This window comes from Adiantum capillus-veneris, chromosome 3 (genome assembly GCF_014529385.1).
Source record: "Adiantum capillus-veneris isolate H3 chromosome 3, ASM1452938v2, whole genome shotgun sequence".
Lineage (NCBI taxonomy): Eukaryota > Viridiplantae > Streptophyta > Polypodiopsida > Polypodiales > Pteridaceae > Adiantum > Adiantum capillus-veneris.
Window position 1 is genome coordinate 167,606,976 of NC_140933.1, and position 24,478 is coordinate 167,631,453.

At 39.8% G+C, this 24,478-nt stretch overlaps 1 pseudogene; it reads left to right on the forward strand.

Annotated features, from left to right (window-relative positions):
* Window positions 1-18,307: 18,307 nt before the first annotated feature.
* LOC147462141 (uncharacterized) lies at window positions 18,308-24,186 on the forward strand (annotated as a pseudogene).
* Window positions 24,187-24,478: the final 292 nt, after the last annotated feature.

The following is a 24,478-nucleotide window of genomic DNA, read 5'->3' on the forward strand; positions in this document are numbered from 1 at the left end:
TGAGGATGCAAAGCAAGAGCGACAAAGGGCACGAATCGAGTGGAGACGGGGAAGACGACCACCGATGCACTATCCAGCGGTTCTGGAGAGCCTACTAACCTTCATGAGCTTAAGATGGTTGCACAACCAATTGAAAAGCGCACAACAATGCGGTGACGAAGTGACTGAAGAAGAGTGGGAGTACTCTCGGGGTTGCGCGACCAAGGTAAGTTTGCAATGTACGACTAGCAAGTGACTTTATTTATAAACGTTTGAACGGCCACTCATAATCTTTGTTCGTTGTAGTATAAGTCATACACAGCAGCATGGTGTAAAGGTCGACATTTTAGGGTGGAACGAATCGACAAAAAGCGTTTTACTCTCTAAGTACCTTCCATGGTGTATAACGCTCTTTTCTACTCGCGCTCACATCTTTTGATTGAAAATTCTGAGTTTTAGACTTGCCTCTTCTATCACTCAATTCATTGCGTCATTGTATTTATATGCGTCATTACGTCATTGTATTTAATGGTCTTTGCGTCATTGTCTACTCTATTCATTCAATATTAAGTTTAAATATTCGTGTGTTTAATGCAGGTATGGATGATGAGGAGTTTCTTTCTTCTTTGTCACCGCAGCAGAGACAGTGGTACGTGGAGCGTCATCGCTCTGGCCAACATCGCGCGTTCCTACTCCATCCGCATCTCCCTCTCTTTCGGAGCATTCGGCGCGCTCCGAAGCTTCGGCGTCGACGAGACGAGCTTCACACTCGTCTAGACACCGGCGTTCTAGTGGTGGCGGTGGCGGTTGTTGTGGGGATTCCGCCACCGATGCCTCCACACCGCCTCGTGTTCGACGAGGCTCTTTACCCTCCCCTTCTTTGCCCGCCCCCACACCAGCCACAGCATCGCCATCTACGCCAGGTTTTGCACGGCTGACTGTTCCTAGAAGCTACACACCTCTACCTACTCCGCCAGGAGCCACCCCACTCGACACTCCTCGCTTCGGGGCCCAGACGCCGGTGGAGACACCTGACGTCCGTACCCCCATCGACACGCCGCTAGAGACCCCTGTCGGGACACCCAGGTTCACGCGTCACCGGCCAGAGGGCTTGCCTTACTCCGTCGACATCAGCGGCGGCATCATCATGGATGATGACGGCAAGAAGGTGATCTCGCGCATGCGTGGTCTTTGCTCTCAGCTGTTTAGACACTACATACTAAACAAATGGAGTGAAGTACCAAGTGATTTAAAAAACAGAGTCATCAGCATACTTCATGATGAGTTTCCCGTTCCAACACGGGATTAGCGCTTCAATGAAGACCTGATGAAGATTCGAATGCGCGAATACTGCAAACACAAGCGTTCCGAAGTGCAAAAAGAAATCAAGAATGGGTGGAACAGGCCAGATTGGCTGGCCAAAGAAGATTGGAAGAATGCGAAGAAAGCAGCGCGCGAGAATCCCGACAAGTGGAAGCAACAAAAGGATGCAGCCAGAGCGCGAGTAGAGGCAGGGAGCTCGCATCACTTGGGGAGCGGTGGATGGGCATCATTTGAGGCCGATTTTGTAAGTGTTTTTACATTGCTCTTTATGCATGTTCGATAGTTTAGGGTTTATGAGTTTTTTAGTTCTAACATAATGAAATCTTTGTATGTTTTGACAGTGGTCGATGACAGGACGTGATCCCACACCGTACGAGCGCGAGTACGCAGGCAGGAAGGGCTTAAACGCCCTGATGGACATTCTCAGTTCTCGCGGCGGCATGGTTAGTATTAGGGTTTACTCTTTTTTATTTTTTGTATTGTTTTATAAATGTCGTTATATGTTTATACTTACTGAAAGCTGTCTTATTGTCTTTTTTTGCAGAATCCGACAGATACGCCGCTTGGACGCGATGAGACGTCTGACTAGACGATGTCAGTTTAGCCGTAGCTAGATAGCATTAGTTTAGGGTTTCTCATAGCTTATGTATCATGAGACGGATTTTATACGTCTTTTTGAACCATGTATATTATTACATTTGTCACCGCAGTTCCTTTTGCCAATCAATTCTTTATGCCTATGATGTTGTACAATTGTCATTATTACATTTGCCAATCAATTCATTTTGCCTATGATGTGTACAATTGTCAATTTTGCAAACAATGCGTCTTGTGGGTGACTATTTTGGGTCTATTATCTACCTTTGCACTTTTTTTAAAAAGTGAATCAAGTACAATATGGTTGATGGGTGGCAGGGCATTCAATGCCCTGCCACCAAAAAAAAATTCTCTCGGGCGTCGCTATAAGCGTCGCTATTTATGGCTCTGTAGCGTCGCTATGAGCATCGCTATAGTCTTCTGTGTAAACGTCGCTATATGCGTCTCTATGAGCGTCGCTATATGCGTCGCTATGAGCGTCGCTATATAGCGACGCTCATAGCGACGCATATAGCGACGCTCTCGTAGCGACGCTCTCGTAGCGACGCTCGTAGCGACGGTTTTAGCGACGCCGGGGTTATAAAAACCCAGTGTATTTCCGTCGCTAACAGCGTCACAAGAGCACACAACCTCTTGTAGTGTAAACAAGGGGTCTTTTACGCATGCTTCCCATGCAATCGGTGCTCCGACACCGATTTTTGAGCAGTAAAATGCTTGGTGACCTGCGGGTCAACATCATGACATCACTCAATTTCCGTACCAAAGTCTTATCTTCTGATAGTTATGAAATGTTGCGGATTATGGTCATAAACATCATTTGTAATAAAGTAGGTAGTTTAGTTGCAAAATCCAGGGTGCAATGGCACTTGCAGATTGTAAATACCAAGCCATTTGACCCCTCAAACTCTATTTTAGGTTTAACCTAAGGTGACCTTAGTATATAAGGTACCTAGGTCATTTTGTAAACACAACTTTATCATAATCTTAAGTTGAGCATGCTGCCATCTACTATGTGTAAGAGAGGAAGAGAGAGAGCGTGAGCTTCATCTTGACACTACTCCCCGCTCGTTCATCACATTGTAGATCCGATTGCATCATCGTTCTAGGCTCGGCAAGAGCTACGAGACAACACCAAGCATTCCTCGTGGAAGGAACATACGCGCTTGTGCATCTACGAGCTACTTGTGGTTGTAAGTATATCAAACGATGTCTGTTTTCTTCCTGTAAGCAGTCGTTAGAATCGTAGCGACATAAGCTACGCATAGGTACTCATAGATTTCAGTTTCAGACACTTTCAAAATTTCGATCTATCTTTATACATGTTTTTGACAAATGGGTTTAGAGCTAGGGATTCAAGTGTAGAGGCTTAAGGATAGGTGTATCCTAGTGAGGGGATGGTGTTCCTCAAGTTTCGTATGATTCTCCCATGGTTTAGTGAGTTTCCTTCCGTTTGTGCGTATGTGCTTAGGTGGTGTAGTTGAGAGCAATGAGCCTCTAGTTTGTGGTTTAGTTGGCCTTCCTAAGTGTTGTATGTGTAGGATGGTCTCAACCTGACAAGCTAAAGAGATTTCCTCGGTGTGCCTATCATGTCATCTGTGTCGTTGACTGACATTATGTTGATCTAGGTTCTGTTGTATGCACTTTATGGGTGGTGTGATTCGCTCCCCCAACATTGGCACCGCTGTCGGGGACACAAGGACTTAGGTAGGTATTCCTACTAACACTTGTGTGATGGTTACTTGCTTTAGTTTTGTCTAAAGAAATCACTTTTCTTTAAGTGGATCCGGAAGAGGTTATTCTGAGATCAAGTGGATAGCGAGGAAGCGTTTCTCTTGCCGAGGGTCTGCAACTAGGTAGATTTAGTTAGGATTTGTAGATTAGAGTAGTTGTTGCTGGTCGAGTGATTTGTGAGGTGATAAAAGCAGTTGCTAGTCCGTGTGTGGCATTGAAGTGATTTTCTACTCATAGATGCAAAACCCCATATGATTTGTAGGAGTAGCTTTAGGTAAGTAATGTGATTTTGATCTAGAGCTATTCTCATCATTGATCTACTTGCTAAGTGCTTGGTTGCATTTGATATCATTGAAAAGTCTAATTTTGAGGGAAAAAAAGTAAAAAACAGCTTTCTGTTGATAGTTTTGCATGGCTGATTGGTGTTGAGCATATAAGAGCGCACGTGCAAGGGTTTTGTGAGCAATAACTAAAATTCTATAAACATAGACATTATACGCGTATAATATCTCAAGGGGCATCTACATACCAAATTTGAAAAATTTGACTACAGCAGAGTATTCAGAAGGGGGATTTTACCCTATGTATACATTGAAACTAAAGTTTTAATCAACCCTTGATACCCAAAAGACAAAAGACGAAGTGTCTAAAATGGAAAATAGAAAAACATGTGATTCTGAGCATATTTTTGCATGAAAATTGGTAAGAAGTGTTTGAAAACCAGTGCTAGAGACTTGGGGATGCATGTGGATGAATTCTGTCCCAAAAATCATCAGCAGACATCATACACGTATGATGTCTCTAGGGTGATTTTGGCATCAATTTTGAACTTTTGACATTATACCCATCTTCTGCATGTTGTGTTAAGCACATCCACCAAATCTCATATCATTTGGACATATAGATTGAGAGTTAAGCGGATTTTACTCTTTCAGAAGATTTCCTTGTCAAAAAGTGGTGATTTTGAGCAATTTTGACATTCAAAATTTGTTGTGAGCACATATTCCTATTGTACACACTAAGGGGCACCTCTAGTGGAAACAGAACTAAAATTTGAGCAAAAAGACATTTTAAGCGTATAATGTCTAAAGGCCAAATCTGAGATCAAAAGTTACATTTGAGTGTACCCTTGTGATGTACTGCATTCAGGGAGCATATAGGCCAAATTTCATCAAATTTGAATCACTTTTGGGCTTGTAAAGACCAAAGATGCATCTAGGCAAAGTAAAGGCTGGTATTGACCATAACTTGCTCAAAAAAAGTCAAAATTCAGTTTTGAAACTTGCTATGAGTTGCCAGTGTAGTGAGGAACCTCTGGAGTGAGATTCACTTCATTCTGACCAGTTAGACATCATACGTGTATGATGTCTAAAGGGCATTTTTAGAGACCAAAATTAAAATATGAGCTTACCATGGTGTTAAGCACAACAAGACAAGCTCATAGACCAAATTTTGTCAAATTCTGAGTACATAGACTTTATATGCGTATGATGTCTCAAGGCAAGATCTGAAAGTCAAATTTCACTTTTGACCACATAGGAGGGTTGAAAATGATGTTTTAAGCTTGCTTGAAAAATCTCAACTCATTTGGAGACATACTTTTGCATTTAAAGAGAATTTTGCAGATACAAGACTGAAAAGATGAAAAAGAGGTGATTTTGAATAATTTTGACATCCAAAATTTACAGTAATCACATATTCTTGTTGTATGCATCAAGGAGTACCTTGGGTAGAAATATAAGTGAATTATAAGCCAAAAGACATCATATGTGTATGATGTATCATAGGCTAGATCCGGGTCAAATCAGACATTTGAGTATACCTCAGGGTCCTAGAGCATAAAAGAAGTCCCTATCCAAAATTTCATAGAATTTGGAGCTCATTTGAGCTTGCAAAGAGCAAAAGATAGAAAACTGCAGATTTAGACTTGTATTGGTCTTAACTTGCTCAAAAAATGTCCAGATTGAATTCTAGAACTTGCTGAGAGTTGCTTGAGTGATAAGGAATCAGTGGAACAAAAGTCACCTCATTCTGCCACAAAAGACATTATATGTGTATAATGTCTAAAGTGTCAAAATAAAGGTTAAACACAAATTGAAACTTTCAGTGGGTAGAGGACATCAAGGAGAGCTCACATACCCAATTTTGTCAAATTCTGAGCACATAGACATTATACGTGTATGATGTCTCAAGTGCCAAATAAGAGGTCAAAAGTTACATCTGAGCTCACAAAAGTGTTTGCTAGCATAAAAAAAGCCTACTCACCAAGTTTCAACAAATTTGGGTCACATTTTGTGAAGATACAAGCAAAAATCCTTGATCCTAAAACTTTTTTGAGTGTTGTTTCAAGTGCAGTTCACCAAAACTGCTCTAACTTTTGATAGAAAACTCCAAAGTGAGTCAGGTATAGCCAAACTTTTAGGGTACCCAGAACTAGTTTCCAGAGACCTAAAGAGTCACAAATTTTAGACTTTTGAGAGACCTAATCAAGGGCAAAAAGGGATAAGTTGCACTAATCCAAAGGTGCTTATTAAGGACCATCAAAGTAGAGAGTGGGCCTGACATTAAGAAAGCTAAGATCATCAGGATGGAAATCCAATCTACCAATTCTTTGGTAGATATGACCAGAGGTATGGAAAGCCAAGTTAGAAGTGTTGAAATGCCAATCTATCCACATTTCGATACAAGCCCAACTACATTGCCACCATGGTTGTACCCAGATGCAACCATAGAACATGAATTTTATAGAGGTGGACATTTGGTCAATGAAGGACCACAAATATCTCTACCAAGCACGAGAATTCCTATGAGAATTCCAAAAAGGGAGCCACCTAGATTCCTTTCTAGAGCGATAATGAGAGAAGGATTAGGAGAGTCTATGGTTAGACTTGTAGACAATCGACGAGTTAGACCATCCCAGATCCAAAAATAGGTAAATAGAAAATACGTCAGAGGAGATAAAGATCCAAGAGATCACATAGTGGATTTTAGAAGAGTAATTAGAGCAGAATGATTAAAATAGCCCAAGCTTTACTAGAACCACAAGTTGAAAAATCTGAGGGTGTGATCCATGTCCCACCTACACCAGTAATCCAACCAAGCCAGGAAAAAAAGAGCTAGACTCCAGTCATGAACACAGATAAAAGCTCAAGAACTCAGCATTAGAGCCAAGGATAGTGTTGAATACCACAAGTAACTCTTCCAAGGGATTTCACATAGCTATAGATGATAGTTGTAAAGAAATAGACGGTCTTGACGAATTGTGGAAAAAAGTCAAAGAGGCCAATGAAGCAAGTGGGATAAGTAGACAAGAAAGCCAGATGGGTGATGAAAGAGAAGTGTCTCTTCCACCAATAGAGGAATTTGAGGTTGATCTCAAATGAATCTAGAAGTGGAATCATATTGGGGAGACAAAGGATCGGTACAGTCTATGGAAAGTCAACCCCATTCGCTAAGAACACTACCATCTTATACGGGAGAGTACGAGGCCAAGTCAGATGTTGTTGCAGTTCCATCACAGAGACTGTCTCCCAACAAGGTCATTGATTTGAAAGGGCTTATAGATATTCTATCTACCCTAGTCAATTGTACAATAATGTTAGCCGAGTTGCTCAGAATACGACCAAACATGTGGGCTTGTTAGCAGCAAGCCAACATGGACACCATTTTTCAGAGTTCTCCTTGTAAAAACAATTATTATTTTGATAAATCAAAAATATTGTAACTCCTGTTTTCTTGATAAACCTTGTAATTAATGAGCCGGGGCTACAAGCTTCCAGATTGTATCATCCATTCAATTCCCAAATTTGGTAGAACTCTAGATTATTACTTTTGACCACCCAAAAACCTTGGCTAAGGTATAAAAGCCAATTTTTGTAAGTTTTTTATAAGTTTTTTTGGATAAGAAATACACAGCGTGAGCTATCGGTGCTCACTTCTCTTCTTCTCACGCTTCCTACTCCCTCTCCTGTTGTCACATTGCAAATGCATTTGTTGCATTGCAACCGCAGGTAAGAGCTCTACGAATTGACGTAAGCCATTCACAGTATTTCGTAGCTTTTGGTGTCACCGACCTGCGGCCTACTTTCATCATAACTAGGAATTTACACTTTTAAAACGAAAACTAAGCATAGGCGGGGTATTGGGGCATCATTGCTAAGCATTTAGATGCATTCTGGGTCGAAAACGACTAGGTAAAAAATCCACTGTTGTTAATAATCGCGATTTTGGAAGACCTAAAGTGGGGTTTGAGGCCATAGACATGTGTGCTTAGGTCTTATAAACTTGTCCTAGAAGTTTCGTTACGTTTGGATGTCATTTGATGCTGTAACGGAGGTGATTTGCTTGCCGATGAGCGATTGGCTTTTGGTGATTTCAGTCACTTGAGTGTAGCTTGAGTTAAATGCGAGTCGTTAGTTGTTTTCCAAGAGATTGACAATCTCTTGTAGCCTCTATGCACTAGTCGAGTCAGCTTCGTCCCATGGTTTGACAAATTAATCGTGGGTCTCGCTAATACTACAATAAGATAGGATGGTGAGGTTAGACATGCGTCCCACATAAGGTGCCACTGTCGGGGATCGAAGAGACCTAAACTAGGGAAAAACACGAGCGTTTTGTGTAATTGTCCTTTAACTTCCTCTAGGTTCGCCTAGAGTTCAAAACTCTCTTTTAGAAATGGCATAGCTTAAGATTGTCGTCTTTTGTTGTGTGGAGGTAGCTTGGAAGTGATCGTAATTACTGAGTACCTTTAGGACTATAGGATTGTAGATTTAGATTAGGATTTGGAGAATGATCGGTAGACGAGACAAGTCTTAGGATCAAGACTCTGAAAAACATTAAAAACACAAGAAAACGAGTGTTTGTGGACACTTTCCACAACCCCATTGCATGAGAAACTAGGAGTAGGGTAAGTAGGATCCGAGGTGGAATTCATAGCATTGCTCTCTTTGAAAGAATCAAGTGTGAGTTGTTATGTAAAGTTGTAGAATTTTAAGTCTAAGGCTAGAAATAGCACGAAAAGACTCGAATTCACTCAATCCAATTGGGGAGTAAGCCTAAGAGTTGTCTGAACCAGTGGGTAAGCTCAAGGACACTTCGAGGTAAAAATTTCAAGAAGTTGACCAAAACTCAGATTATTTACTTTTTCTTGACATTTTAGGCCAAATTAAGTTTTGACTTGATTTACAGGCTTAAAAAAACATCATAAAAGGACTGTCTGTGAGAAAATTTCAAAAAAGTGCTCATTTCAAGCCTCAAGTTAATAATCATGATTATTAACTTTTTGCTCCAAATTAGCCAAGACTCATATCATTGACTCATTGCATGTGTAGAAACAACTTTTGTAAAGGCCCAAAAGATTTGGATCACTAAACTGGCAAAAAACTAGGTGAAAACTAAAGTTTGTACTGACTTTTTGAATCATGAGTATGAATTGAGGAAAAATTTATCCAAACTTGTTGAAAATTAATTCATAGGCTTATATTGATGTGATAAACATGTGTATATGCTCAATTGACCAAAAACTTGTAAAATTTTGGTAAAAGTAAATAATCGCGATTATTTACTTCTGCTCTGTTTTTGAACCTTTTTTGATCAAGTTGGCACACCACTAGCTTTACCATGTTGTAATAAGCCCACAAACCAAATTTAGTAAGATTTGGATCACTGAAGTGAAAACTGTGGCAAAAATTGTAAAGTTAGTCTGTGGACAGATAATTGATGACCATTTGACCAAAAAGTGTCTAAACTTGATGAAAATTGGCTAGTGACCTTAACATAAGGTGCTTAATAGATATGTGTCAAGCTGGGACAAAAATTTGCAAAAAATTATCAAGAGTAAATAATCGCAATTATTTACATTTGCTTCAAAACTTGGTGATTTTGCAAATTTGAGTATACCACAAGGTCGAGCACATCAATTGGACCCCACAAATCAATTTTGGTGAAATTTGGACCACAAAAGTGAGACTTAAGTCAGATTCTCAAAATTAGAGTCTGCGGATACGAAACAGTGGGTAAACTTGATCAAATTTTGTCCAACCTTGTTGAAACTTGCCTAAGGGCGTTAACAAGTTGTATACTTGCCAAATCAATCCAAAAAGTGCAAAAAAGTGACCAAAGTAAATATTCGCGATTATTTACTTCTGCTATCCAGAGACTTCAAATTTGACTTTTGGGCTTGTACAGTGTTAGAACAGCATAATATAAGGCCATAGGGAAATTTTGGGTTCAATCGGATCAAAATTGGTACAGATACACTCAGTTTACAGATTGCAGATTAGACCTTCGACTTTGCTAAGCTGAATCTGAAAGTCAAAATTTTGACTTCCATAGCACAAAGTGAAGTGAAATACAGAGACTAATCACTAGAGTTCTCAAGAGCTCTAATGTTCTTATAGAAAAATAGCTAATTTGATAAATTTTGCATAGGAATCAGGTAGCAGACGAGGAATCAGTGGCTTGACAGGAAGTTGCAATTGAATCAAGTGGACGTTGACGACAAGTCAATCCTAGGTGAGTACTCTATCCAAGGCTTCATACGTCTATATGAACCTTAGATCAAGTCGTGTAATAGGAAATCAAGGCCTATTTGGAGAAAACACCAGTAGGGTATCCACTGAAGAAAGCGTAAATCAAGGCAATTCCTTGCACACAATTCTGGAAGAAGTCTCAGACACTTTTTCAGATTCAGTATCCGAAATGTCTTCTTACTCAACTCACTCTGAAATCGGCACGACAATGCGCTATAAGCATATACTCTCTTTTTACAAGACTAATCTTCATGGAGCCCATGTTTACTTGGATCCTAACGAAGAGTATGCTATTCGCATTGATGATCATGGTATTGAGTTCGAAGAAGAAGTTAGGGCAAACAAACAAGGAAAAATGTACATGGATCAAAATGGAACTCAATATGTACAGGTTGAAAACTCGGATGTGATAGACAAATGGGGATTATAAGTAAACACTATAATCCCAGAGATGTCAGCAAAAGAAGGACCACCAACCTTGGAATTCAAGGGATACGATCAAGTAGACTTGAAGCCTTTGAAACAGCTTAGTATGGATAATCCTAGGATCGGAATCTATTGTTGGGAAGATAGAAACATAAAAAATCTTTTTTGGACTTCTCATGCTAGACCAGGACAATTAACGGCCATGAAGATCATCTATATCTTCAAAATCAAAGATAAGGGATCTGTGGATCTACCAACTTACTTGTTTAGGGATTGTTATAAAAACAACTTTGTTATGATGACTCCTGAGGAGGTAGAACAAACCAAATACCAGCGGTATTCCATACGCGATTGGATATTGGGTCAAGGACCAGAAACCACTCCAAGAGACGAACATCGTGAGAGATCATCTGAGAGTAATGTGAAGAAACCAGAAACCACCTCATCACGTAGAAAAAATGGGTGACACTAAGGCCAGTCCAGGGCTACATGAGTCACTATTTCATACAAACTCGTTTGAAGGACTCGGAACAGGACCAACTCCCAGAAGACCTGGAGTTGAACCGAATATGCGTGTTAGACCAGCTGATTTTCAAAAATGGATCAAAAAATACAGTGGATCTGGGGATCCATATGACCACTTAGCATGCTTCAAGCAAGTGCTAAGAGCAGAGCATATATTCAATTTCCATACTCAATTCGAAGGGTTTGGAATGACATTAGAAGGAAAAGCTTTGACATGGTTCCAAAACATTCCACCAAGGTCAATCATGGATTTGAATACATTAGCTCAAGGATTTGTAGCTGCTATTCTAAAACGGGGATTAAACATAATACGGTAGCTCAAATCTACAACTTCAAACAGAAACATGGTGAGTCTGTTAGGGATTGTGCAACTCGAATGAAACAATACATTGCCAGATGCCCAGAGATGGAGATACCTACAGAGGAGAGACTTGTTTCATTGTTTCTGGAGGGACTGCTAAACAAAGAACTTCATTCTATACTCTATAGTAAAAAGCATACAACCCTAGAGGCGTGTGTGTCTGATGCTATCAACCTAGGATACAATTATGAGATCTTTAATGAAGAGGATGTCCCTAAGGATAACGAAAGCAAGAAGGCTGCTTCCACAAAACCATCACAAATGGGAACGGCTTAGACTGCGGCACCACTCTCAGCCATAGAAGATATGGTAAAAAGGATGAATGACATGATGAACAATATACAAAAAGCACCTATGAGAGGACCAGGACAGGGGATATCCCCACAAGGACAACCAATTAGGCCACAAAAATGGTGTGCAATCAAGGGTAAATGGACCAACCACGAGACCCAGGAGTGCTACTTTAGACCAAATTATGATGGGAATGTTCAGTACGTGCCCATGAGACCACAAGGACAACCCATGTACAGATATCAACCTAATATGGCTCAAGTTCAAAGACCACCAATGGGTATGGAGAGACCTCAACCTGTGTTGGGACAACAACCTCCTTATCCAGGACATAATGTGGTGCCTGTAAAGTACATGCACTCAGAAGCAGTCATAGATGAACAAGCATTAGTGCCTATTACACCCTATGCAAATCCTAGTCCATCTACAGTAATGGTAGAGGGAGATTGGCATAGTCCACACCCACCATCAATGGAGGAAATCGTGACTTATGCTCCACAAGAGCTCGCACCAATGTATTACGTAGCTAATCAAGGTGTTAGACCTCCCATGGGAAGACCCATGATGAAGCCCAAAACAGGAAACTCTCATAACAGCGGTGCTGATGACCATTGGAAGAACGAATGTCCAAAGACTAACAAAAATATCAAACCGATTGAAGCCTATTGCATACAATATTGCAAAAAGGGAGGACACTTTCCAAAAGATTGTCCTAAGAATCCTTTGAACAAGGGAAAAACTGTAGTCAACGTTGTCCAAGTGATGCCTAGTAGCTCATCAAAGAGCGAACCGATTGTTCCAATCAAGGTAATCACTAGAGCCCAGGCAAAGAAAAAGAAACACAATTCCTCTGATGATTCGGAGTACACGAAAGTTTCTTCTCAAAGAATCAAAAGGAGCAAAAGAAAAAGATATGAGATGAGAAAACAAAAACAACGGGTTGAAAACGAAGAGAACGCAAAAATTCTAGTCCAGGACAAGTCGAAAGAAACTGGCAGTGAATTCAAGGAAACAACCGTGAAATCTGGAGGATCCATTCTGGTTGATAAAATTTTTGAGCCTATCAATGCCGCCTTGGAAGCCTACCAAGCAAGACTTAAAGCAGGCCAAAACATGGAAAACAAATGGAAAAATATCCATCCCCAGACATGGAAGCAGCTAAGCTGGAAGCTTATCAAAATTTGGTAAGAATCACGCAGGAAATGCTGGATAAACAGAAACCCAAGCTTGAAAGTATTGAAAAATCGGAAGAGCTTGCGGTAGAAGAAATGAAAGAAAAATCCGATGTGGTGGCATAACCCCACCATGAAACAAAGGAACCAGAGCTTATAGTGCCGGACAGTGAAGATGCCTTAGACGGAATTCCATTCGTGGAGGAAGAGTGGCCATGACACTTATGGGAAAAGTTAAGGGAGATCAATCATGGGAGCCTAACTTTAAGGTCGGATCCTATAGAGGAAATCTGGTTGGATAACCTACCATCTGATAAAAACCTGGATATACAATCCTTGTACAAGGATTGCGGATTAGAGGCATCAGGGATATCTAAACCAATCACCTTAAAAAAATTACCTTCTTACTTGGGAGATAACGAAGATGAGTCTATCATTTGCAAAACCACTCAAGTCAAAAGAGCCAAATAGACCCTAGAAGTAGACAACATTCATTCAATCATGTCTACACTAATCGAATGCACTCTTACTTTGGGAGAACTGTTGAAACTCAGGCCATACTTCTGGAATGATTTACAGAAAACCCTAGAAAAGGTGGGGATAACGGGGTTAATCTCTAAGAATCTGGGAAACTCGAAAAATGAAACGGAATACAAAGAGATACTATCAGTTCCTATGAACAAGGTCGGAGAATATTATGAAGGGGAAGAAGGAAACACTACCCTCCCAGTGAAATATAATGACATTGAAACCATGGCAATACTGGATAGTGGAGCGGGCATAGCCATAGCAACTAAAGCAGTATGGGAATCCTGGGGAGAGCCAGCCATTAGACAAACGTGAATGAAATTAGAGTTGGATAATGGACACATTGAAAGACCATTAGGGCTACTAGAAAAAGTGATAGTCAACTCTTGTGGAATTGAATATCAACACACGTTTGCCATAGTAGACTTTGGGAAAAAACTCAACTATGAAATCATATTGGGAAGACCTTTTATGCGACAGGTACAACTTATCCAAGATTGGGGAAACGACTATTTGTATTTAAAGCAGGTGGGATCTATAACAAGGGTCAATCTAAAGGACCACACCTACAGAGACGTCTTGAAAACACCCATCCAGGAGTTTGATTCAATCTCTTCGGCTAAAACTAAACTTCCATCTTGGCTAAACAAAGACACTCCTATTTGGATGTGCGGAGCTTCATAAAATGGAAGCTTGAGACAAGAGGAATGTATCCTAGAAAGGGACTGTACAGACGAAGTCTACATACCAGAACCCTTTCCAAAACATTTATTTGAACCATTTGAGTGGAATCAAATCTTAACGACAATGGATGTATATGTGAAAACGTCTCGATTTTGTAATGAGGATGGCTAAGACATAATTCCCATCCAAATGATGTCAGTCCTTAACATTGAAAACAAGGATGAGGAAACAAAGGACTTGATGAAAGCTCAACAAGTCTTTTTTGACCTCTATTACGATGCAACTGATGAGTTGGATGAACACTCGGCTAACTCCAAAGATTCGGGATCCGAAAAAGAACATATGAGAGCTCTTAAGGGGAAGGGAGGAAAAGTTTTTTGACTTTCCAAACCAGAAATCAAAATGACAAAAATGGTATAGAAAAAAGAGGGACACTAAAATTGTGAAAGCACAACCTATGCCATCACTCTCCAGTAAAACACAATTCCTGATGCAGATAGAAGAACATTCAGCTACCTTAGATGATTCAGGGTCAGAAAAAGAACATGTGAGACATCAGCTACTCTTGAAACGAGGGGAGGAAAAGTTTTTTGAATTTCCTAACCAAAAACCGAGAAGACAAAAATGGTATAGACAAAAAAGAGACAACAAAAACGTGAAAATTAGACCTATGCCATCAGTCTCCAGTAGAACACAATTCTTGATACATATCAATGCACATGATTGTGTCAAGGACAAACTCACTGGCAGATATACTTTGAATGAAAATCCAAAAAACATCGAGAAAAACAAGGAAGGATACTCAAGATAAACCAAAGATACAGGACAAAGAGCCAACCATTACACGAGTTGAGCGGAAAAAGAAATATCAAGAGTTAAAAAAAGCTCTAAAGGATATATATACGACTGAAATGGAAACCACAGAAGAGGATAGTAAAGATTTAATGAGTGTTACATCCCATTACAAGAAGTATAATCTCCAAGATCAAAAAATCATAGTTGAACAACCTGTTAGGGAATTATGAAAACAAGGTGACTCCTATGAAGGGCCCGAAAATGCAAAAAGGGTAGATCTGGCTGAACCAGGAGAAGAGCCTAGACCTACTTACATTGCAAATGACCTAACAGAAGAAGAAGAAGAGATTTTATTGAGCTTACTGAAAGAATACCAATATATTTTTGCTTGGTCTTACAAGGATCTCAAGAGTGTTGATCCAGAAATCTGTCAACATACCATACCCATGAGAGATGATGTGAAACCATGTAGACAAAGACCATACACATACAATGAAACATTTTCCAGGAAGATCAAAGAAGAGATTGAAAAACTAAACATTAGGAAGAGAAAGGGGTCTAGGAGGGCCTCTTTGTTTGGCAGTTTAAGGAAGTCAAACCTTAGTATTAAAAAAGTAATCAAAGGACAACTTTTGAATTCAAACAGGCAAAACAACTAGTTTATTTGAATTCAAAGTTTTCCCCCAAAATGGAATTTAAAATCTAGTGGGTAAAAGCACATCATGTAGCATATCTATGGAAAGAGCTCAATGCGTAGATTACAAATCTATTATCTCCGCTCAAATTGAAGATCATATGTGGGAGTTATGGAAGGCCGAAAAATCATAAAATTATCCACCTCCTTTTCGGGTGGGAAAGTGCATCCTTTGACCAGTCTTGCACATCTCTTACACACCCACCATTCTTCCACACATGGCATACACCTATTCGTCAAAATGTTAATCACCTCCATAACCTCATGGCAAATAAAGAGGCCCTCCTACACCCCATCCTCTTCCTAATGGGAAGCCGAATTCATTTACAAAATTGAACACACAGATTGGGTGTCTCCAATTGTGGTAGTACCCAAGAAAAATGGAAAACTAAGAGTGTGTGTCAACCTCAAGAAAGTGAATGCAGCTACCATTAGAGACAACTTTCCTCTTCTAATCATTGAGCATGTTTTAGAACGAGTTGCAGGAAAAGAAGCTTACAGCTTCTTAGATGGCTTTTCGGGATACAATCACCTTTTGGTTGAGCCAAAATCATGTAGGTGTCTTGTTGATTAATGTCCTTGATGTTCAAAACTCACGTATAAATTATGAAGACTCAAAAAAAATTGACAAAATTCAAATTCCATGCAAGACAATGCAAAAATCATGATATTTTCTCTGACTTAAACCTTGGTGATTTTTTCAAAGTGTTGATCACATGGTCTTCATGTTCACTACTTCTATTGGCCCTGGATTTGGTTTGGTGTGATATGGATAAGAGGTTTATTCGCAGTCGAGGTTTCAGTCTTTTGCTTCAAGTGTCTATCCCTATGGTTGATGTGGATTTGACCATCTGAAGATCATGTAGAAGACAATCCAATACATGATGGGCTGCCCCCTCATGGCCGCACCGAGTACTCAACTTCAATTCGCCAAGAAGCCACACCTAGGATGCGACAGTATTGGGCCATGACAAAACGAGAAAGCTGTCAAAGGAAAAGAGAACGTGATGCATCATGCTTGTCAATGCCAGAATATATGAGTACAGTTTGCACAACAATGGTGGTTTGCTGACAAGAAGCTACAAAAGGCATGAATTGTGAAGCTAAGAAAGCCACCTTTTAATTGCTTTTAGAGAAGCCAAATTTTCGACGGTTGCACCATGGAGTAGAGAAATCTATACTCTCCAACATATAGGGTACAATCACAAAATTCAAAGCATCCTTGTCTGAAGAGGAGCTGAAACTTAAAAGGGCTTTATGCATGATGCTGGTGAATAGCAAAGGGGATCCATCAAGGTCTATAAGCAATTCGGAGATGGCGAGGTTCACAGGGCTGCATCGACGAAATTTTGCAGCAGCTAATGAGCAATTAGAATAGGCTGAGGCGGGAGCATTTCCATTGCAATTATGCCAACGCCAAGAGCCTCAAAGTCGTTGCATCACACAGGAGATAAGAGACAATTTTTTTGCTTTTTGGCAAACGAAGACGCGAGTGTCGCTAAACAAAAAGGATGTGTGCCGGAAACATCTGGGACGAAAATCTTACATTAAGCATCCAATACATTTTCCTGACGAGTCACAGGTATGCTCTGAAAATGCTTGAATTATTTTGTTCTCTTGTATGCAATAGTATAGGTACCATGCGTACATAGGTAGTAACTACATATAGGTAGTATTACATCAAGTATAATGTTGTCTATCAAGCCCGAGAGGTGTGTAGGCTCCAAAAGGTAATCTTTTGATACTTCTGGAGGACTAGCATTCATGATGGGAGTACCTCAAGTATACATAAAAGCAATAAAAGGTGCTTTGGGGCAAGCTGCATAGACTCTTCAATACTACCAAATTTTCTATATGTTATTTTGTAGGTGAATATTAGCTTGAAGATTACCTTGAGTACCTACATGTAGATGGTAGTAATATTTTCCTGTCTCACAGGGGTTGGTGCTCAAAAGCACCAATGTAAACTCATAAGTCCTATTTGGGTACTTTTGGATGACCAATGTACATTCAATGGTAGTTTAAAACAACCTTTGTGAACTCATAGATCCTTTATAACCATGCATGTATACTATTAGGTCCTCTTAGGGTACTTGGAATCTTCAAAGGTACCTTGAGATTAGGTTCAAGCTACCATGAGACCAAACATGTACTTCCAAAATACCAAATCTAGGTATAGGTACTTTAGAGGTAGTCTTTGTGGTGCTTATTAAAGTACCAATTGCAGGGGCTTAGGTACTTTGCAAAATTTGATACTTCTTAAAGCTAGCATGAGACCAAACATGTACTTCCAAAATACCAAATCTAGGTATATAGGTACTTTATAGGTAGTCTTTATGGTGCTTATTAAAGTACCAATTGCAGAGGCTTAGGTACTTTGTAGAAATTGATACTTCTTAAAGTACCATCTACACTGTCCAAGGTACTTTAGTACCTAATGAAAGGTCTAGGAAAGTACCATGTTAGGTAGAAAATTCAAGTTACAATGACTTTGACCTTGTTTTGACTACAGGTTTTGATGAGATTTACTTTTCATTGGACAGGTGGAGCTCTATAGGAGATTCCAAATGCAGTATTCACACATCAAGATCTCTCTCAGATGTTTTGAGGGATTGAAGCCTTGGTTTGTTCACAAGTTGAAGGATTTTGTTTCTATATTGCTCACATACAAATGATATACATCAAAGAAGCATTCAACCAGATGAGACAAAACAAGACAGGAGTGTACAGTGAAGGGTGTGGCTGCAGTTGTGATATATGCTTCACAGAAGAGGTCCTAGGAAAGTGTGGAGCTACTACATACACGCATAGTAGCATCAACAACTTGGATGAGATGGTATTATGTCCAAAGCCAGATGAGTCTACGTTTCATAAACTGTCTTGCTTGAAGGGAGAATGTGATCAAAGCGGTAAGTGCTCTGTCCAAGAGAAAAATATGAAAATGCATTCCAGATTTGAGTAAACGTGTTTGAAGACATTGCGTCATCCCATCAAGAAGGCAAGAAGCGCAAGGATCTACTGGTCAAGGAGATGGGATGCAAGGACTTTACATCCTTCCTTGAAAATCATCTAACCATCTACATCAAACACAATTTTATTGCCAGGTGGAAATCTCAACGATTCAAAGACAGCATTCAAAGGTTTCCTAGAAACGTGGTAGTCTCTGTTATAGACTTTGCTGAAAATTACTCTTTCAAGGAGCAAAATGAAATCCAATCAATGCATTGGTACTCTTCACAAGTCACCATCTTGGTGCACATCACTTATGTTCGGGACGAGGCTGACAGGGTCTTAAAATATATACATTTTTACATATCTGATGACAAAGAGCATGACACATTGTTTGTATAACATTGTATGCAAGTTCATAATGTGTGGCTATAGGAGCAAGGTTTCAACTTCTTGATGTGGCATTGGGTCTAGTCAGATGGATGTGCTGCTCAATTCAAGGCATCTATACCATTTTTCTTTGTGTCAAGGTATGCTAGCTTCCTTTGACTCTTAAACAAGCGTGCGAGTTTTGTGTTCTTTCCTAGTCTTTGAGACGTGTGATTGATCTAGGTACTACTCTTTGGCTGGCATTGAGATGCTATGGAGTTTTTTTGCATCGGGCCATGGCAAAGGAGAGCATGATGGGGTTGGTGCTATCGTCAAAAGGGCTCTTACACATGAGAAATTGAAACCTGATGCTTTGCACATGAAGTTTGCCAAGGATGTGGTCAATTTCTTGAAACATAAATTTCATGATGAAAACACCCAGTCAGAGGTGACTCGAATTTTTTGGGATGTCGAAGCGGCTGATGTACCTAGGGAGAGGAAATGGAATTGCAAGCAAGTGGAAGGGTCACACTCATTGTATTGTGTGAATGGACACTCTAGGAATGCCAAGTGTGCACTACGCTACAACTCTCTCATGTTTTTGTTTGTTGTATGTCACAACGCTGGAGGCGATGCCTTAACAACACACACATCGAGAACTGGAAGCCCGAGGAGGTCACCTAATAAAAATGTAACCTATCACGTGAGTTCAACAGAAGGGTATTTAAAGTTCTTGAAACTTACATAAATATATATACAGAATAATATTATTTTTTCAAATTTGAAGAAAACTTACAGATTTTGAAAGAAAAGGGTACACTATATTCTTAACAAAATTCACAGATAAGGGGTTTTACAAACATGTCTTGAACGCACGTGATATGGTAGTTTTACACATAGTGAAACCCCCGAGACTGGAATTACATCAGCATCGAACCCTTGGATGGCAGTGATGGAGAAAGCGATCAATCAAGTGACAACGAAGGATCAGATTTGCCGATGTATGGTGGACATCACGATGCAATCAGTGATGCTCTGTGTGTAGGTGACAACTTTGCCATGAATGCAAACGAAGATGGAGCAGACTTCTACCTCTTGAGGTGCTCAAAGGAGAAATACAAAACAGCACGAGCGCTAAGAGATTCTTGGGACAATTGCATTTTTCCAAATTCATATCTGGTTGAGGGATACTACTATGAGCTAGTTGATGGTACCAAGGATGTTTATTACTGAATGGTCAAAAGTGTTGTTGGCATCGCACTTGGTTCGATCCATCAAGATACCCTTGGAACCCTTACATGGTGAGCCACATAAGTTCAGATTATCTATAGAAGGTTATGAAAATGTGTACAACAGCATGCCAAGGGTCTTGAAGGTCTTTCTATATTGGTACCTGATTAATAGTTCTTTTGCTACAATTACTGTTCATTGTATTTGAGTCCTCCAAAAACACATAATCACAAATGTAGCCTCCTGATTCTTACTTTTATCTTTTTGCAACATAACATTAAATTTGGTACTTTAAGTACTATAGTTCAGGTTTCAAGCACTTTACTGCTTGTTCAGGGACTTATAGGGGGTATCTAGGTAGTCTTAAAGTACCAATCACAGGTTCTAAGTGCATGTTCTTCATTGTAAAAGTGTGCAGATTAGGTACTTTAAGTATCATGAATGCACTATATCTGTAAATTTGGTACTCTAAGTACAGTCTCCCAGCATTGTCACATGTATTTGTCTAATGCCGGAACATTAACTTTGGAGCCTTCATTTGCCTATCTCACACACCATCCACAGCCACAACCAAGCACACACTACCCACAAAATAAATTGAGTCCAAAACGACAATAGTGAAATAATGGAATAATTATAAATTCAATTTTTGTGTTGCCGACTAGTTACATGTTAGGCAGTCAGTACAGAGGCATTCTGAATGTTTCCAAAAGAAACATACCTCATGAGAAGTAGGCATATACATGGATTTGTGGAGAGTGTTAGCTTACAAATAGGTAGTTGTAATGACAAGTCTGCTTATACAAGGGGTTGCTACAAAACTTGGCTTCACAAAATTACATAAGTTCTTTACAAATACACCACTACATGACAATGTAGAGACACTAGCGTTTAAAGAGCATTGGCATCAATTGTGGCCCTTTCAAGTATTGTTCATAACTGGTCATCTTTCCACCACGCCGAAGTACAGCTTTAACATAGTCTTCCTCCAATGTAGGCTTCACATTATTGAAGGTGACAGCTTCGGCTGACCGATCTATAGCATCACGCCATTTCACAAGAGCCTCCTTCATGACCCTGGACAAGCAGTCACTACGCCGCTCCTCTAGGCTAGGTACAATGATTTAGGAATCCGGAGGATTATAATGGCATTTATAAAAACTGTTGTCAATCAATAGCACATTGCTCGCATCGTATCGTCGAACCACCTTCAGAAAATTTTTCAAATTCTTGAAAAAAACTGGTTTTCCACCTGCCATGGAGAATGTGGCTACATCACATAGCTATTGTCCTGACCATCCACTGAAGTAGTCACAAATCCCCTCAAAACCTGTAGAGACTATTCTGTCCACTCTTTATAGCATTGTTGAACTGCAGATGTAAATATTTTTCCAGCCCATAGCCCAAGCTAAGAACTATTTTGCATCCTTGGGAACAAAGAGGTACCTGAAAACTACAACAATTCCCACTCGGTGGCCATGCATAAATCATACATATAGCAAAAATTCTGAAAAAGGCTCAATCAACCTGTCCCTCGACTCTTGAATGAGGTCGAATGCAGTAGTTTCCAAATCAGGAGGGTCAGATTTAAACCGTGAAGCACAGAGAACACCATTAATATCAAACACTAATGCTGGTCGTGTAGGGTTATCAAATAGAAATGATGTGATTGTGCTTGGAACATAGGGCAGTGGATCTCTGATGATTATTATTTCCTCGACAGGCAGTTTGAGAGTCCCCTTTTCTTTGGTATCTCTGTAAAAGACATGGTTGCAAATTGAAAAGGAATAGACTAAGCACCTTTCGAACATTGTACAAACGGGATCATTATAAATAAAGCAAAAAAGACAAATGGAGGCCAACATAAAATTCACATTTGTATTCCAAAAGCAAGAATGAAAGATTCTTGACATTACAAGAGAGTGAAGACACTAAGTGACAAATGTCACAGTTTCTTGCAAACACGAGGCTTTGGGGGGTTGGAAATAATACTGGGATGTCGGAGGGAAGTACTTTTCATGGGGTACTTCGGGGGAGGTAGTGACTCCGGAACTTCCTTGCTCGTCGCTTTTCCATCTCCACGCGAAACCAAGACCTACTCGACTTACACGCAGTTCAGCATGACCATAAGTTACAGAAATGACACTATCAATGAGCTTGAACCTACAAACTTCCTTTATGTGCTAAGATGCTTTTCCTGAACAATTCATGCGTAAAGGAGGTCTCATCATCACTCTCATCCTCAGCTTTGTTATATTGCTGCTTTGAACGGCTGATATCTGCTGCTCGTGCCTTTTTGGATTGTCCAGCTGCACCATAAAGGGGGGACAATATTCAATGCCTATAAGGATCCAAGTCTTGTGGCCAAAACAACTTACCATCATCTTGTTTCTTTCACTTCTTTGAGTTCTTCACCATATCACTAAGGAAGACAGGGGAATCTGGATTTGCATCACCGTGAACCATTTTTGCAAGGCTTCCACTCCCTCTTGCGCTACAGCATCCGTCAAAGTAACATCAGCATCTTCCACTGGTTCAATTACCTTTTGTTTTGGTTCACCTTCTGTCTATTCAGAGGACTCCACCTCAACAGCTGGGGTCTTGTCACCTGCCACATGCGAGCCTTCCTCGCCAGCTAGAGTTTTGTCACCTGCCAAGGATGAGCCTTCCCTACCAGCTGGAGTTGACTGATCAACAAAATGCATGTTTGTGTCCACAGTGGGGGCGTCGGGAGTTGCATCAACATTTTGTATTGGAACCTCAACTGGTAATGTTGCTGCATAAGGCATATGACTGGAACCTACCACTACACCACAAAAGTGTGCAAAATAAGTTAAAAGCATTCTTAACAAACTCTAGTAATCAAGGCAGACATGGAGAATAAAAAACCAACCATTATGCACAAGCATTGACTTTGCTGATTCCGGAACAATCTGCTTACAGGAGGGGTTGGCACATACTTTCTCTTACGCAACCCATCCAGCAAAACACAAAGCATGGTATGTATCACCACATGCTAGTGTATACACACACACGACATCGTAACCCACAAAACCTAAACCACATGCAACACAAGCTCCTAGAACAGTCACTTTGGCATGCAATTGACTCCCATGCTCGCCAGATGTGGGACATAGCAACATTGAATCACCTCTCTTCACTTGCACTAGCAAGATCTCACAAAATTTGACTTGAGCAGCACATGTAGCTTCTGATGCTACTAGGTCAAGCAATTTTTTCTGCACCACTAAGGGGAGGTAAATATTAGTCCATCTGTCCAAGATTAAATAAACTATCATGATTACTTATACATATAGTACCAAGGGATATCAAGGGTATGTTGAAACCAGCAATTGCAAGTATTGTCAAAAAAGTAGCAAGGATACAATGTAGGGACTTATGACAGTACCAAGGATAGGCTCAGAGTACCAATCAAAAGAACTTACCATTGAAGGTACTTTGCAAAAAACTAATAGGTACTTTCACAATGTACAAACACATGCATGGTGCTTTGCAAAAAAGACAAATATGTACTTTTACAATGTACAAACACATGCATGGTACTTTGGAAAAAAGTCATATGTACTTTCACAATGTACAAAAACATGCATGGTACTTTGGAAAAAGGCATATGTACTTTCACAATGTACGACCACATGCATGGTACTTTGGAAACAAGAAATATGTACTTTGAAAGATAAATGAATATAATTTATCAATAAAACTATGACAAGTACTTTAAAATCTACCAAGTAATACAACATTATGTATAAAGAACCTATGTGGAACTCATGGAACTTGAAAAAAAGGAATAGGTACTTTGACAGTGTACAAACACATGCATGGTGCTTTGCAAAAAGGCATATATGTACTTTCACAATGTACAGACACATGGATGGTACTTTGAAAAAAGGCATATGTAATTTCACAATGTACAAACACATGCATGGTACTTTGAAAAAGAGGCCTATGTACTTTGGGCCCAAGAAATATGTACTTTGAAAGATAAATGCATATGGTTTCTTAAATAAACCTATGACAGGTACTGTAAATTCTACCAAGTAATACAACAATATGTACAAGTACCTATGTAGTACTCATGGTTGCACCTTCAATTTGAACTACCATACAAAAAGCTTCCGTATTAATTAGCTCCAAAAAGTACCTTAAATCATAGTCACATACATGGACTTTGTGATTTCCACCAGTATCCCTCATCTTTGTGAAGCAGTGGACAGTAAACTTCCATTGGTGCTTACAAAAAGTACCATGATCTATTCAATCATTGTCAAAT